The sequence below is a fragment of the Herpailurus yagouaroundi genome, unplaced genomic scaffold (assembly GCF_014898765.1).
Source record: "Herpailurus yagouaroundi ecotype Mexico unplaced genomic scaffold, PumYag 188, whole genome shotgun sequence".
Classification (NCBI taxonomy): domain Eukaryota; kingdom Metazoa; phylum Chordata; class Mammalia; order Carnivora; family Felidae; genus Herpailurus; species Herpailurus yagouaroundi.
The window spans coordinates 4,852,407-4,868,726 of NW_024412419.1; the positions used below are offsets into that span (position 1 = coordinate 4,852,407).

The 16,320-nt window shown below is 51.6% G+C and overlaps 1 protein-coding gene across 1 annotated transcript in view; it reads left to right on the top strand.

Annotated features, from left to right (window-relative positions):
- Positions 1 to 16,320, top strand: part of RNF144A (ring finger protein 144A) — a 292,455-nt gene that overhangs the window by 721 nt on the left and 275,414 nt on the right. The gene's annotated exons all lie outside the window — the stretch shown is intronic.

Sequence of the window (16,320 nt, forward strand, 5' to 3'; positions counted from 1 at the left end):
CGGGGAGAGCGGCGCGGCCCGGGGCGGCCGGGAGCCGCGCGTCCTCCGCTCTGCCCATCCCCGCACCCCGGTGACCGCGGCCGCTGCCCTCCCGCCGCGTCCTCCCCTCCCAGGGGTCTGGGCGCTCCGCCCTCCGGCGCCGCACTCCCCCCGCCCCCCCCCCCCAGCACCCCGGCACCATCCTGGGCGCTCGGGCCAGGCTCCTGTCCCGGGGACCAAGGGGCTCCCTGTTGTACCCTCGTGATCTCCATAGTCAGGTCTAGGATGGTCACTTCCAAAGTTCTCTCTCTGCCTTTCTTTGCAGCGAATAATAATAATAATACTAATGCCCGTTCAACAAATACCCTGTGCTTGTCTTGCGCCGGGCGGAAGTCCGGGTAACGGACAAGGGTTGGATAAGGCTCCCCAAGAATATCCCGAGTGGGTGCCCTGGGGGAGGGGGCCTTGGCCCCGGCACCAGAAAGACATCTGACTTGGACATCTTGCAATGAACAGTTCTGGCAAGGAAGCTCTTTGCTGGGAGCGGGGCCTGGGGATCTGTAAGGACACATTCTAGTGAATGGGGCGGGGTGGGGGGGTGCCCTTAGGAGAGAGCGGCCGGCGGAGGAGCTGTGTGCTGAAGAAAAGGGCAGGGCCCAAAGTTGGTGCGGATTCCTGTGGAGCTGGAGTCCCCGGGAGGGAGAGGAGGGTCGGGCTGCCGAGTGAAGGAGGGCTGTTGAGTCAAAGCTGGAAGGCGGGGCGGGTCCGGGCGTCCGGAAATGCACCTGGCGGGAGGGATCTGCCTGGCCCAGCAGCGGGGTGGGAACCACGGTGTGCAGGGATATTTTTTTTCCCCCCGGCACCAGGCACCTGGTGTTTCCTACTTTTCTGGTTGACTTTATGGTTTTTGTTTTTGTATGATTTGTAAAGAATGCAAAGGAAATTTGGAGACAAATCACCATCTTCCAAACTCGGGGCTGACTTTGGTCTCGATCCAGTGGCCGTGGGAGCCCTTGAGGGTTCCGGAGGTGGAGGAGAGTGAGCGCGCTGAACGCTGCTTTGTGTGATGACGGGGGTGTTGGTGCAGTGTGCCGCCTGGAGAATCCGACCCGCCTCCCCGCCTCCCACCGGCTTCCCCCTCCACCACTTCTCAAAGGCCGGGCACGGGTTGCAGACCTCCTGAGAAAACGGGACGCACATAACCTAATTTTGATGGGGTGGGAATTTTCCAGATCCAGCAGAATTGGAGTTTGGAAGTTTACGTGTTGAAAGGGGCCCTGACACCAATGCCAGTGGGCCTGGAGAGCTACCCAAGGGCGGACTCAAACGCTGAGGGCTGAGCTGAGGCCACGAAGGCGCACCGCGAGCACCCACAGGCTGTGCCTGGATGGGGTCCTGACAGCCAGAAGGCCACTTTCAGATGCGTGTTTGATCAGCGTGTTCGGTGCCCCTGGTTTGATGGTGTGTAATTCCCGCGTCCCGGCTGCACTAGAGGACGGTGCTTCTCCTGTGGACCCGCTGTGGTTGGGGACTTGGGAGGGACCCCACGCACTCTTCGGCTGAAGCTGCTGACGTTTGGCGGGTGAACTTGGGGCTCAGCCAGAAGCTAGGAGCCACGTCGCTTCTTTGTTCCGTTGTGGTTCATAATTTGGCCCTGCTGTCTTCTTTTGTTCAAATTTCTCCTCTTCTTGAGAGCCTTTCTCTCTGGTGGTGGAGACAGGAGGGGGTCGTGTCCTTGCAGACTGAGGATCCCAGAGCTGGATGGTCATTACAGATTCCTAGCCCAGCCACTCGTTGTGACTTGGAGAGCAGACAGGCCTGCGACCCCAGCCTGGGGACCCACGCACACAAGGGCTATGGCTAGTCTGGGCCCGGCATCCCCTTTCCTGTCTGCTGTTCCTTCTGTTCTGCGCTTGGGCTAGGGACAGTGGAGACGAAGTCAGCTCCTCTGGGGGTCTGGTGGTCTGGAATCACTCAGGATGACAGTGAGGCTCAGACTCTTAACGGGTCATCTGACCAAGCATGGAGTGCCCCCCCACACCCAGATTTCTGGAGGTGGGACATCAGAGGGAGCCAGGGGGCCATGAACAGAATGGAATGCTTCTAAGGAGGATGGACCCTCTCCGGGTAGCCTCCTACCTTGGAGATCCAAGGACTAAGTTGAAGGTGCCTTTCCTTAAGACTAGAAAAGTTGTTTGAGGTCATCATTCTCGGGACCAGCCTCCTCTGTCCTTTGTTTCTGCATTGCTGACACACATGAACAGCTTTTCTTAATTAGGTGATGAAATTCAATTGCAGCAACCGTTCACATACCTGCTGGGGATTATTCCAGAAGGACAGAGCTTGCCCAACTCTCTGACCCCGCTACGGGACTGAGAGCGAGTGTCCTAACCTTCTTGCGGGGCCCCAGTTCCTTCAACTGTAAAACTCAGGTGTTGGCCTGAATGATTTCCAAAACCGAGAAAGACAGTGGGCTGCCTTAAACGGCTTTTCCGGGAGAATCAGCCTTGCAGGATAACTCCCCAGATGCAACCAATTTTAAGGATTTATCAAGAAGAGCGTCTTCCCTTGCAGGTGATGATGTTGAGAGGTAGGCTTTGGAGAGGGTGGTTCTCGGTGATGAGAATGTCCATCTTCCTTCATTCCCGGAATGTAGAACCTGAATTGGAACCTGTTTCCTGGATGGCCTGTGGACTCGGAGAGCAGGACTTCCTCTGCAGAGCAGGTTGACAAGCCGGATGTACTGTTAACAGAGAAAAATAAGTTCCCCCCGGATGGTGTGAGGTAGTGTGTCGACCAACATTTCAGTCTCCTAGCGTTTGCTGTAGGGAGAGAGGAAACCGTAGTTCACGTTCAGTTAGCGCGTCCTGTATCAGCAGGTGCTGGTCGGGCCCTAGCGGTGGACCCAGTGTTCACACAGCCCCGCGGGACAGGCGCTCCTGCTGTCCCCGACCTACAGGGGAGGGAAGTGAAGCCGAGAGCCGTTGGGTTGGCCAAGGCCATGCACTTGGTACATGTTGAAGCCTGTGTGAGTCCTCAGGAAAGGGTATATTCTGTGATGTTGAGGGCGGAAGCACATTCGTAGATTGTTCTATGGCTGGGGCTGGAATGCAGAGTGAAGTGGGGCGTGGCGAGGAGTCTGCCCGTTAGAGCCGGTGATGCCAAGGACTTGAAGGATGAGTCTGGGTTAGCCAGGCCACTTTGGAGGCCCAAGGTCAGATCTGGGTCTGGGAACAGCAGGCAGTAGCCAGGGTGGGCTGGGAGCTTAGAGCTTAGAGCCCAGGGCTTGTTCTCCAGGAGGCTGGCTGTCTCTGAAGGCTGTTCCAACCAAGATTCTCCGGGCAGTAAAAGAGGTGCTTTCGTTTCTGGTGTCTTCTAGAAGCTCCTGCCCGTCTGGGGGGTGGGGAGGGGATGGGCTCAGTGTGTAGTTTTAGAGCCTCTGCCCCTCCCATTTCCCTTCCCACCCGCCAGGTCTGTGGGCTGGAGGAGATTCGGTTCAAAGAAGGTGAGCGGAACCACAGGCAGCAATCCAGGAACCTGCCTCTTGTCTTCAGGGCCTCCTGAGCAAGGCCGGGCCCGTAGCAGCCTGCCTGCTGTTGAGAACCTCCCAGTCGGTCGTCAGCCACATCCTCTGTAGGTGCGGGCTTCGGTAGCTTCTGCCCCCACGGGCACAGCTCTGTGGGTGGGAGCCTGAGCCCAGACCCAGCAGAGCAGAGGGGAACATTCCAGACCCACAGAGTTGCTATGGATGGTGGTTCTAGGAGGGTTATTGCTTCCGCGGGGTTTTGTGTCTGTCCTCGGAACACCTCCCCCTACGTGGTTGTCCTGGGACCTTTTTGGGTACAGTTCTTTGGAACGGGGTGTGTTTACTTAACGCTGGGGGAGGCAGCGTGTTAAGGTTATCAGGAGGGCGGTGGGCCTGTGCAGGCTGCGTCAGACCAGGAGAGAATACCTCTCAGACCTCCATTGATCTGTTAGCCATGCAGACGGGAGGGCGCCCGCCCTCCCTTCGGTCCGTCGGCATCCAGGACGTGTGTTAGGGGGCCAGCAGTGGGTGGGGTGTGGTCCTTCCTAGTTGCCCCGGAGGCTGGCTTGTCCGCAGCTCTCCCGAATTCCACCTGCCCTCCCCTGCTCGCCCACCCCTCCTCCCATCGAGGCTTCCTACCCTGCGGGAAGGGTAGCCTGCTGATCAGGGGGGCCGTCACTCTCCCCTGGTTGGGGGTGGTGGGACACGTCCCCTTCACAGAAACGTGCAGACCCCTGCGTTAGGCACCCTCCTCTTCATCCGGGTAAAACCTTCTCTTCGATAGGTGTTCTGAAGCCAGGACGATGCAGGTATTTTTTGACTTTCTTAGGAAGCTTTGTGTGACACCCACCCCGGTCCCTCATCATGTCTTGTCACTTTGCTGCTGGGACACCCTCGGCTACCTCCCTTGCTTGTCGACTAAGGGGGGTGCAACCTTGGTTGAGCCTCCGGGAGTCTTCATCGCTTGGCCCCAGCCCGCCTCTCCAGTGCGGTTCCCCCCACCCCCCACGGTCTCCAAGCGTGTGCCCTGGAACGTTCTTCTGCCGTCTCCGTGGGCCACATTCCTAGCGGTGCCTCCAGGCTCAGCACACGTACCGCCTTCTTTTCAAAGCTGCAGGATCATTAACGTGGGGATCGTGGAGATCCAGCCACCGGGGGCTGGCATCTTGCAGACGGGACACTGGCGGTGTGTGGAGCACAGGACAGAATGCCAGCCTCTTCCCTGCCAAGTCCTGGCTTTCTCTGTCTCCCATCCTCGGGCCGAAATGTTCTCTCTACCAGGTGCTTCCATGGCAACTTTTCCTTCAGAACCTGTGATTGCCCTTGAAACTCTCTAATCTAATCTTAGTGATTTATGTAACCGTTTTATTTCCTCTGCTAAACCGTAAGCCCTACAAGGGTAAGAACTTACTCATTTTTGCATTCTCTCTGTGCACGTCATGCAGTTTCTAAATGCGTGTTTTTTGTTAAGTGGCTGAATACAAGATAAACCTGGCTCAGAAGGGAAACCTTGGGTGGACTGTTGGTGAAGAAATCGGATTCCAGTTTATGTTCTGTACTCCAGCTTGACCTGAGCAAATCGAGAGGGTTCTCTCTTTGGGAGGTGAGTCTGAGCAGTGCGCCTGTAGGACGGTGAGAAGCTGAACGCAGGGCAGGTGGGGGTCGGTTGGGGTCGGAGAAGGGAGGGCTGGAGCCCACAGCCCTGTCGCTCAGGGATGCAGGGAGGAAGACCTTGCCGGTCCTGGGTCCTCCAGTTGTGTAGACAGCAGATGATGTCAGTTTGAGTGTGAGACAAGGGCTCCTAGTAGGAGACTGGGGTGCTCTGGGTAAAAAGGCGGCCGAAGTTCCCAGGAAGAGTGTTTGTTGGGTAAATGCTCTGTGGGCCCCTGAATCGCACGGTTCTTCGCCCGGAGGAATCACAGAGCAGCTGCGGAGATCCTCTCGCTGCGTGTAGAATGTTCCGTGTGTTCTCCGCCTCTGAGGAGTCTGTTGAGTGCCCTGCACCCTCCTTTGGTCTGCGGTGACGCCTCCCATTCTGTGGCATGACACAGGGTGTGGCGCCCAGGAGCGGCTTTGCTTCGGGAGGCGTGAAGGCGTGGTGGGACCCTGGGGGCCGCCATTGGTTATGTCAGCGAGCAGGTGGAGAAACCGTAAACCGACGCTTCCCGACGCCCCGATGGCCACACTGTGCGTCCTGGTAGCATGCACGTGCTAGCACAGCGGAATTAGGAGCTTCCGGGAGGCTCTGACCCTGATCTTGAACTTGTTGGCTAAAACCGTGTATACGTCTTCCTAATTGCTTGACAGGCAGGCGGCCCCAGTGCCCTGTGTGGATGAGACCGCTCTGCTGAGATCACACTCACCTCTTCCTTCGTTGTGTCTCCACGAGGCATTAGCCGCAGGCCCCGGGATCCCAGGCCCTGTGGTTTCCCGAGGCCAGAGGGGTGGCGGACAGGGCCCGACGTAGCGGAAGAAGGAAGAAAAGAAGGTGTTGTTATCCATCGGCTGGTGGCACCTGAAGAAGCCACCTCTGGGTCAGGGTGCGCTCAGTGCGTGTCCCGCCAAATTCCTGTGTGGAAACCTCATCCCCAGTGCGATGGGGTGAGAGTCGGGGCCTTTGGGACGAGCTTAGGTCGTGAGCAGGGCGCGCTCATCCACGGGATCAGCGCCCTTATCACCAGGCCCCAGGGAGCTCCCTCGCCCCGTCGGCCCTGTGAGGACACAGTGAGTGGATGGCTGTCTGGACCGGACGGCGGGCTCTCCACAGACACCCCGGATCTTGGACTTGCGGCCTCCAGTGCTGCGAGAAGTGAACGCTCCTGTTTAGCAGCCACCCATCCTGTGGGGGTCCTGGCATGGACAGATACAGGCAGCAGTGGCTGGTCGCCAGTCTGCTGGTCACATCTCGACTCGACCGCCTGCGGAGACCCCTAACGAGGTCACATTCGCAGATACCGGGGGTTAGGAGTTCAGCGTCCCTTCTGGGGACACGGTTCATCCCATGGCACCCCTACCAGCGTCAGGTCCTACGCGCTTGTGCGCATTTGTACGTTACGTTACTGTATGTCTGGCCTGCAACGGAGCACCTGTTAACACGCACTTAGCGTGTTTCTGGGTCCTCGATGGCACGGGGGCCGCTCCGTGCTGCTGGCCAGAACTGGGTTCCGCTCTTGCTGTTACCTGCGTCCTCAGCATGCTGTCTTTTGCCCTCATGCTGGGTACCCCCGGGGTCCAGGCAGCTCTCCCCAGCTACCGGCTCATATCCGTGTCTGAGGTGGCGTGAGAGGGGGGCCACGTCTGTCCTTTTTATCAAGGAAGAACAGGCTTTTCCCAAAGCACCACGGCACAGGGGCGTCTGGGTGGCTCAAAGCGTCCGACTCTTGATCCCCACCCAGGTCATGATCCCATGGTTCGTGGGATCGAGGCCCGCGTCGGGCTCTTGCTTGGGATTCTCTCTCTCTCTCTCTCTCTCTCTCTCTCCCTGTCTCTTTGCCCCTCCTCCTCGTGCACTGCTTCTCTCTCAAAATAAGTAAACTTTAACAAAACGCAATAAACAAAGCACCGCGGCTGCCTCTGCATGTGTCTCCTTGAACCGGGCTGCCCGGCAGGTGAGAAGCATCCAGAACCTGGAAGACCGTCCCTGAGAGACTGGACGGGACAGACCATGAAGCCAGCGCCCCGGTGGTGCCTGGCCAGACTGTGCTGTCATAAATCGTCCCTGCTTCTCTTACCTGTTCTCTGATAGGCAGGAGTCCTCAGGGGACGAGGTCCAGACCGACGTGCACGCGGCTGACGTGTTCTTGGCGTCTTGCCAATGTAAGGTGAGCACCCTGAGTCTCCTCTGAGTATTTGTGGTTTCAGGTGCCCTGGGCACCGAGGAAATCACTGTCCCGTCCTGTTGATTTCTGTATGCCTGTGCGTCTGGCACCGGCTAAATATCGGTGGAACTGAACCCGGCATCTTCCCCGTTCAAAGACATCTGAGGCCAGAAAGCAATCTCGTCCATTCCTTCTTTTGTTCTTTTGTCCATTCATTTGGCAAACCTCCTCGGTTCCAAGGCAGATGAAGGAGTACGGGGGGGGGGGGGGGAAGGCGAGGACAGGGCGCGAGGGAGGGAAGGGGGCCGGCGAGGCCCTTCCAGAACAGATGGGGTGCGCTGTTCTGTAATCAGCAGGCAGGTATGCGCCCCGTAAGCTTTTGGAATTTCATAACTTCCAGTTTCGTGGGCGTAAAAACAACCAGTCGGGACACCCAGGAATCCCTTTTCATCGGGCATCACCGCTCACCCTGCACTTTCCCTATTTGTGAAGGAGCTCGACACTTAAGGTGCGTGCTGTTTTGTTTTGTTTTTATGTTGAATGAATATTCACTGAGCCCTCACCCAGGTACTGGGCTGGGGACTATGCAGACGGGAACATGTCTCAGGAGGAAACGTTTTCAGTTTATTCTGAAATGGACGTGCTCTTCCCATAGCAGCATGGTGGCCAGGGGGACAGTTCTTATCTGTTAATACTTTAATCGCTCCCGAGACTTCTTTCTCCGCTGGCCCCACGCCCTGCGTCTGTGACAGTGACCTTGTTTTCTTTCGGTTCCTGGCCACATGCAGTGGGTGCGGACTCTCTCCAGGGGACCAGCTCACGACCAGCTCGGGCTGTGCCCCGCCGGCTGAGAGCACAAGGCTGTTCCCTGGAAGATGGTGTTTACCTAGGGAAGGCAGGACCTCCTCCTCCGGGTGGAGCAGAAGCAAACTGGACCCGACAGGCAGAGGGGAGCGCAGGTGGAGGACTGGGCTGGCTGGGCGGTAGCTGCCGGCTCGACGGGCTCCCGAGCCCCGTGCTGTGTGGCCCGTCCCAAGGGACCCAGTCTGTGAGCGTAGAGTGTAGACAGCACCCAGGTCTCGAAGATCTACTGTGAAAGACAATATGCACGTGTGAAATATCTCAGTAATAACTTCTGTATCAATTGCATGTTGAGATAATTTGACTTTATTTACATACAGTGTTGACTAACCCTAATTTTCCTTTTTAAAAAACCGTGCCGGAAAGTTTAAAATCACAGATGTGGCTCACGTCATATTTCCTTACTGTACTTGCCATAGTGCTGGTCTGGAGGGACAGGGCCGAATACCTTTCTTTGGAGGTCCACGGGCCTTCTGAACAGCTCCTGCCCCTCCCCCCCCATAGAGGGCCCGTGCGTCCTCGGACGGGGGTCACCAACACCGGTTGGCTGCACAGTAGCACGTCTGGCCCTGATTTGGGCCGTGTTCTCATTGTCACTCTGCAGTGACAATGTCTTGAGTTTATAGCCCCAGATACTTGAGATTCCTGCCTGATTTGGCACATTTGTGCCTCCCTTGGATGTAGCCTGTGTCATTCAGATTCAACTCTTCAGGGGACTGGGCTCAGGTCAGTATCCATTCAGATGCATATATCCTCGGACTTTGTTTTGTTTTTTTTTTTTCTTCAGTGTATAAAATGAGGGGGTCGGGTTGGACAAACTTAACACCACGGTCCTTGAAATTTGCCTCCACTGTCACCTTGGAAGCAGGTTAATTGCCACAGGACCTCCTGATTGTCCCCCTTCCCTGGAGAGGGAGTCCACCTGTCACTCTCACAGCCCCTGCTGTGATTTTTCCGGAACATTGGCCCTCTCCCTGCCCCCCTGCAGGGATCAAGTCAAGCATACTCCGGATCTCCCACAGGGTAGAGCCCAGCGAAGGCTGGTTGAGAGAAGCCTGTCCCCACATTTTGTCACTCTAGCACCTGCTCCCTAAGTCAGCGTGTCTCAGCTTAGTCTTAGAATACGAAACTGCGCTGCCCTCCAGCTGGTGAGTCCCTTGCCCAGGACACCTCTCCCCGACCTCCTCCCTGCCGCTTGCCTCATTCCTGGAAGCAGTGCCTTCCTCACGGCACCCCCACTTTTCCTCAGGGCACCCCTGCTTTCATAGCTTCCCAGTGATTTCCTCTGCATCTCGGAAGCATGTGGGTTCCCTGGCTGGTTCCACTCTCTGTCCTGTTGTCCCTGGCTGGCTGTGGTTCTGGCTGTCACCTGACACGCCCCTGTGGTCCAGGGCATCCCAGGGTATCCACCGCCCCCGGGTCACCTGCTCCTTCCTGCATCCCTGCTGCCTTCTGTACCGGTCATCCTGCCCGTCTCTCGCCTGAGCTGGGACTCAGACTTCCACACTTATTTGTCACTCTTTCTTGGGGTGAACGTGCTGCCAGCTGGGCTCCTCGAGGGATTCCCAGCACAGGACCTGGTCCGCTTAGCTTCAGGACGTTAAACTTCAAAAAAAAAATTTTTTTTTTTAATGTTTATTCATTTTTTTGAGAAAGAGAGACAGAGCATGAGCCGGGGGGTGGGGGGGTGGGGCGGGCGGAGAGAGAAAGAGACACAGAATCCGGCTCTGAGCGGTTAGCAGAGAGCCCAACGTGGGGCTCGAACCCACGAACCTTGAGATCATGACCTGAGCTGAGGTTGGATGCTCAACCGACTGAGCCGCCCAGGTGCCCAGTATATTAAACTTGTAACTCAACTCGATACATTAAAAAATACAAAGGATCTTCAGATCTGCCCCAGGGTTTATGTGTTTGGTTTTTCTAAAGCCTACTCTAAGGTGATTTTTAAGACTAATGGCATCTATAAACTGACCCCAGTGGCAAACACCCTTAGCCGAGCTGCTAGTAAAGAGAATCATCTGGATGCCACAAATGTAGTTTGTGTGATTTTTGCTTCAATATATATGGATCTTTCCGTGTATGAGCTCTGTCTACGTTATCTACACCATACTGTTTCTCTAGAAGTCAGTGTGGTTACAGTATAACTACCATTATGTGATAATAAATAACTTGAATGGTCAGAAAGATTTTTCTTGGTAAAGATGAACTTCTTATGTAAAAGAATTTCTAAGAGGAATAGGTTAAAGGCACATTTGCTAATACGAAGTGGGCTCTGAGGCAGAGCAGGAAGTGGTTAAGAATAAATTATGCTGCCTCAGCAGAAGGCAGGCATTTCTAGGCCTGAATACGGCTGGGGTGGGGGAGGGGACTGCTTAAGGATAAATGCATGATTTTCTTTTCTTTTTTTTTTGAAATGCATGATTTTTATTCGAGACCGCAAATACTTCAGACAGTTGCACTCTGGGCAGCGTAGCTCAAGGAAGCCATGGTAAATGTGGACAAAAAGAAATCTTTAGGCCCAAATGTTTCTCTTGTTTGTTTTTTTAAGCAACAGCCCCAAATGGAAAACATCTAAGTATGGTTATGTAAATATCCTGCTCTGATGAGATAAGATTTTTGGAGATTGTGGACATGGGAAAATGTTCGTAATATATCATGAAGCGAAAGCAATCAGGAGACTGAACTGCCATGTACAACATGTGTTCAACCTTGGAAAATATGCTGAGGAAAGGGATCATAACCCATCGGGACCGTGGCGTTTTCTTCTACTTTTGACCCTTTATTGTGGTTCTGTCTTTTTTTTTTTTTTTTAATTTTTTTTTTCAATGTTTATTTATTTTTGGCACAGAGAGAGACAGAGCATGAACAGGGGAGGGGCAGAGAGAGAGGGAGACCCAGAATCGGAAACAGGCTCCAGGCTCTGAGCCGTCAGCCCAGAGCCCGACGCGGGGCTCGAACTCACGGACCGCGAGATCGTGACCTGGCTGAAGTCGGACGCTTAACCGACTGCGCCACCCAGCACCCCTGTGGTTCTGTCTTATGGTGAAATACGTGATTTTGTTTTTAACATTTTTTTAATTGTAAATCTTGCCCACCAACACACCTGCCCACATTTTGTTGGTTCAGAAGCAGCAGATACATATTTCAACAGATAAGTCAACTGTCTCCGGCCGGACGTGGACATTTCACTGCCGTGGGCTTGACGAGGAATGGGTAATTAACAAGGAGAAGGCACCCTGTTATCGATAAATGGGAAAGAAGCCATCGGAGCGCACACATTTCCCCCGCGGGGAACGTAGCACGACCGCCAGGCAGGGGCTCCGGGGCTTTGGATCCTGTTCCAGTCAGTGCCCACGGGGTCCTCTGCAAAGACCTCGAACCTGTCTGGAAACTTCCCATCTTACTCATCTAAAAAGTGAGACTAGTGCTTGGATGACTGCCTTTTCCGGGCTCCTGCAAGGATGAAATCAACCGTGATTAAGAAAACGTAGAGAAACCATTTAAGGCGTGTCCAAAGAGCAGATTCACAGATGACCCCTTGGGTTTGGCAGGTGCGGGATGTGAGGAAGTGGGGAGGGCTGCGGACACTCCAGGAACGCTGTCTGCTCTCCCCAGGTTCATCTGGAAAACACTTTCTGGTTGAATAAGATACTGCACTTCTGGTCTGCGAAAACGGAAACCATTAGGCCCATCAAGGCTGCTATTATTTTCTCTAGCTTTTCAACTAAAACTAGGGCAGGCTAAATGAAATGATGCCGTATTTCTTCCTTTCCCTGTTTTTCTCTTTTGGTGGTGGTTTTCCTCCAAATTTTCAGTGACGATGCCAGCAAATGTGGCATTGCTGGTGGACGCAGAACGTGTACCTGGCCGTGGGCTGAGTTCACCACAACTTCTTATGGAAGGCATGCACCCCTAACATCTTCTGTAACCATCATGCCCTTCACGATTTTAGCCCGACTAGACGTTTATCAATTTTATTCATCTTTCAGGGAACCAGATCGTGATTTCCTGTTGATGATTTCGTTGATTTCTGCACCAAAATTTATGTCTTTTCTTATGGTTGTTCGAGCTTAAATTGCTTTCCCTTTTTTTTTAAGTTTATTTATTTTGAGAGAAAAAGAGAGACAGAGAGAGAGCGCGTGCGAGCCAGTGGGGAAGGGGCAGAGAGAGAGGGGGGGAGAGAGAATCCCAAGCAAGCTCTGCACCAGCAGCACAGAGCCCCATGTGGGCTTGAACTCATGAACCGTGATATCATGACCTGAAATCAAGACTCGGACACTTAGCTGACTGAGCCACCCTCGCGCCCCTTAAATTGCTTTTCTAACTCTTTTTTCCTAAAGAGGAAGTTTGGAGTAATCACTTTAGATCGTTCTGATTTTCTTTAATGTTTATTTTATTTTTGAGAGAGAAAGAGCATGATTGGGGGAGGGACAGAAAGAGAGAGAGGGAGACAGAATTCAAAGCAGGCTCCAGGCTCTGAACTCTCCGCAGAGAGCCCGATGTGGGGCTCAAACCCGTGAACCATGAGATGCTAAAGTTGCTTAACGACTGAACTACCCAGGTGCCCCTTAAATTGCTTTTCTAACTCTTGTTTCCTAAAGAAAGGTTGGAGTACTGACTTTAGATTGTTCTGATTTTCTAATATATGCATTTAATACTACAAATTTCCTGGGGTGCCTGGGTGGCTCAGTTGGTTAAGCATCCGACTCTTGATTTCAGCTCAGGTCATGATTTCACAGCTCATGGGTTGAAGCCCGGGGTTGGGCTCTGAGCTGACAGCATGGAGTCTGCTTGGGATTCTCTCTCTACCTCTCTCTCTCTCTCTCTCTCTCTGCCCCTCCCCCACTTGCTTGTGCTCTCTTGTACACTCTCAAAATAAGTAAATAAGCAAAGCAAAAAAAATACCACAAATTTCCCCGTAAATACTGCTTTTGCTACATTATACATACTTTGATCAAAGTTTTTTTTTTTTTTTTTTCATTCAGCTCAAAATGTTTAGTAATTTCTTTTGAGGCTTCTTGTTTGCCCCAAATGTTGTTATTTTTTTTTAAGTTTTTTTAAAGTTTATTTATTTTTGAAAGAGAGAGAGCGAGTGAACATGAGCTGGGGAGGGGCAGAGAGAGAGGGAGACACAGAATCCGAAGCAGGCTCCAGGCTCTGAGCTGTCAGCACAGAGCCTGACGTGGGGCTCAAACTCAAGAGCTGTGAGATCATGACCTGAGCCAAAGTCGGACGCTTAACCAACTGAGCCACCCAGGTGCCCCTGCCCCAAATGTTATTTAAAAGTCTATTTAATCTCCATATATTTGGGGATGTTCCAATTTTCTGTCATTGACTTCTAGTTTAATACCATTGTGATGTGAAAGCAAAGCTTATATGATTTTGGCTTTGATTTTTATTTACTAAGGTAGCTTTTATGGCCTAGAATGTTCCCTATGAGCTAGAGGAATGTGCATTCTATTGCTGTTGGATGGAATATTCTATGTGTCAAATAAATCAAGTTGACTGTTAGTGCTGCTTGGGTTAGCTATGTGTTGACTGATTTTCTGCCTTCTGGATCTGTCAGTTACTGAAAGGAGGGTGAAGTCTCCAGCTATAATCGTGGATTTGTATATTTCTCCCTGCAAGGTCTGTCAGTTTTTCCTTCTGTATTTTGATGCTCTGTTGTTTGGTACATACATGTTTAGTGTTATCATGTCTTAGAGAACAGACCCCTGTATCCTTATGTAATGTCCCTGTTTATCTCTGATGATTTTTGTTCTGAAGTTGGCTTTGTCTGAAATTAACACAGCTACTCCAGCTTTCTTTGGATTATGGTATATCCTTCTTTACCCCTTTCATTTTAACCCGAGCCTTTTTATTTACGGGGTATTTCTTTAGACAATATAGAGTTGACTCTTGCTTTTTTATCCACTTTGAAAATCTCTCCTTTAACTTTTATGCAGTGTGTTCAGACGGTTCACATTTAAAGTGATTGTTGATACAGTTGGATTGATATCTACCATGTTTGCAATTTTTTAAGATATTATTTTATTAAAACTTTTTTAATGTTTTTATTTATTTTTGAAAGAGAGACAGTGCATGAGCAGGGGAGGGGCAGAGAGAGAGGGAGACACAGAATCGGAAGCAGGCTCCAGGCTCCGAGCTGTCAGCACAGAGCCTTACGAGGGGCTTGAACTCACGAGCCATGAGATCATGACCTGAGCTGAAGTCAGACGCTTAACCAACTGAGCCACCCAGGCACCCCTTAAAGACTTTATTTTTAAATAACCTCTATACCCAAAGTGGGGCTAAAACCCATAACCCCAAGATCAAGAGTTGTATGCTCCACTGACTGAGCCAGCCAGGCACCTCGTAATTGTTTTTATCCATTACACCTGCTCTTTTTTCCCCCCCTCCTTCTTTTTACTGACTTCTCTGCTTCTGAGTATCGTATATAATTCCTTGTTATCTCTTCTGTTAACACATCAGTTATACTAATTTCTAACATTTTCAGTGGTTGCCCTAGAGTTTGCAATACACATTTGCAAGTAAACTGAAGCCCAGTTCCAAATAATACTCTACAGCTTGATATGTAATAATGTTATCTAAGATACAGAGTATTCCTTGTTCTGGTCTCCCTTCCCTTATGACTTCCCTGTCATTCATTTCCCTTATCCATATGCTATAATCACTCAATATGTCGTCGTTGTTATTGTTTAAGCCGTTTTCTTTCAGATCAATTTAATAAGAAAAATAAAGTATTTTACCTTGGCTTGTCCCCTCTCTCTCTTCCTGTGTTTATGTTCCTCTGAGTTTCTAACATTTGAACTCTCCTTCTCTCTGAAGAACATTTAACATTTCTTGGAGTGCAACACAGTTGGTCCCACGTTGGTCAGTTTTTGCTTATCTGAGAGTGTTTCTTTTTTGTCACTTTTGATGGATAGTTTTGCTGGAAATAGAATTTCAGGTTGCTGGTAGGTCTTCTTTCAATGCTTGAAATATTTCACTCTGTTCTCTTCTTGCTTGTATGGTGTCTGAAGGGAGCTCAGACCTGATTCTTGTTCCTGCTCCTCTAAAGTACCAGTGTTTTCCGCTTCTCTGGCTTTTTTTTTTTTTTTCAAGATTTTCACTCTGTCTTCGATATTTGCCATTGACCGTGATAGGTAGGTGTACAATTTTTTTTTTTTTACCCTGGTTTGTTATTTGAGCTTCCTGAATTCAGGGTTTGGCATCTGTCATTGATTTGGGAAGTTTCTCAACCATTCTTGCTTCAAATATTTTTTGCCCCCATCCTCTCTTTTCTTCCCAGTATTCTGGTTATGTGTATGTTATGTATTTTGAAATTATCCTACGGTTCTTGTATGTGCTGTTCTTTTATTTTTTCCTGTTTGTATTTTAGTTTAGAAACTTTTCTGTCACAGTCTTGAGGCTCACTGCCTTTTCTGTCTGCTGTGCTCAGTCTACTGGTGAGCCTGACAGAGGCATTCTTCATCCTTTAACTGGGTTTTCATTCTACCCTTGTCTTTGATTCTGTCTTTAAAAGTCCATCTCCCTGCTGGTTATAACCCGTGTGCTTGTCTGCTTTTTCTTGTAGTGCCTTTAACGCATTCATCCCAATTATTGGTAAGTTCCCTGTCGGATGGTTCCAGTATCTGTGTCCTGTCCGAACTTGGTTTCGATGCTTGTGGCCCTTGCAGATTGGGATTTTCCTTGCCTTTTGGCCTGCTTTGTGTATTTTTCATTGTCGTCGATATCTGGGCGTGATGGATCTGGTGTAGGAAGTGACCTCAGTGTGAGGTTTCAGGTTCATCTGGATAGGAGCTGAGTTGTGTTCCTCAAGGGCAGAAGCGGTGGGTGCCGGATGCCCCAGGTCCTCTAGGGGCCTGTTTTCATCTGGCCTGTGGTCTTCGGGGGTTTCTTCCTCATTCAGCAGCGTCCCTTTCTTGGAGCTCTTTGAGCTGTCACCCATCGTGATCAGATGGGACCCTGTGAACGGGCGCTAAATTGAGGGGCAGGAAAGCGTTCTCTACTCTCAGGATTCAACCCCAGGCTTCCAGCAGGCCTGTGTAGCCAGCCCTCTCCAGTGTTCCTGAGCCGTCTTGCCGCTCCTCAGGTGAGCTGAGGAGGAGGTGGGGCTGGGGTCGGGTCACTGTC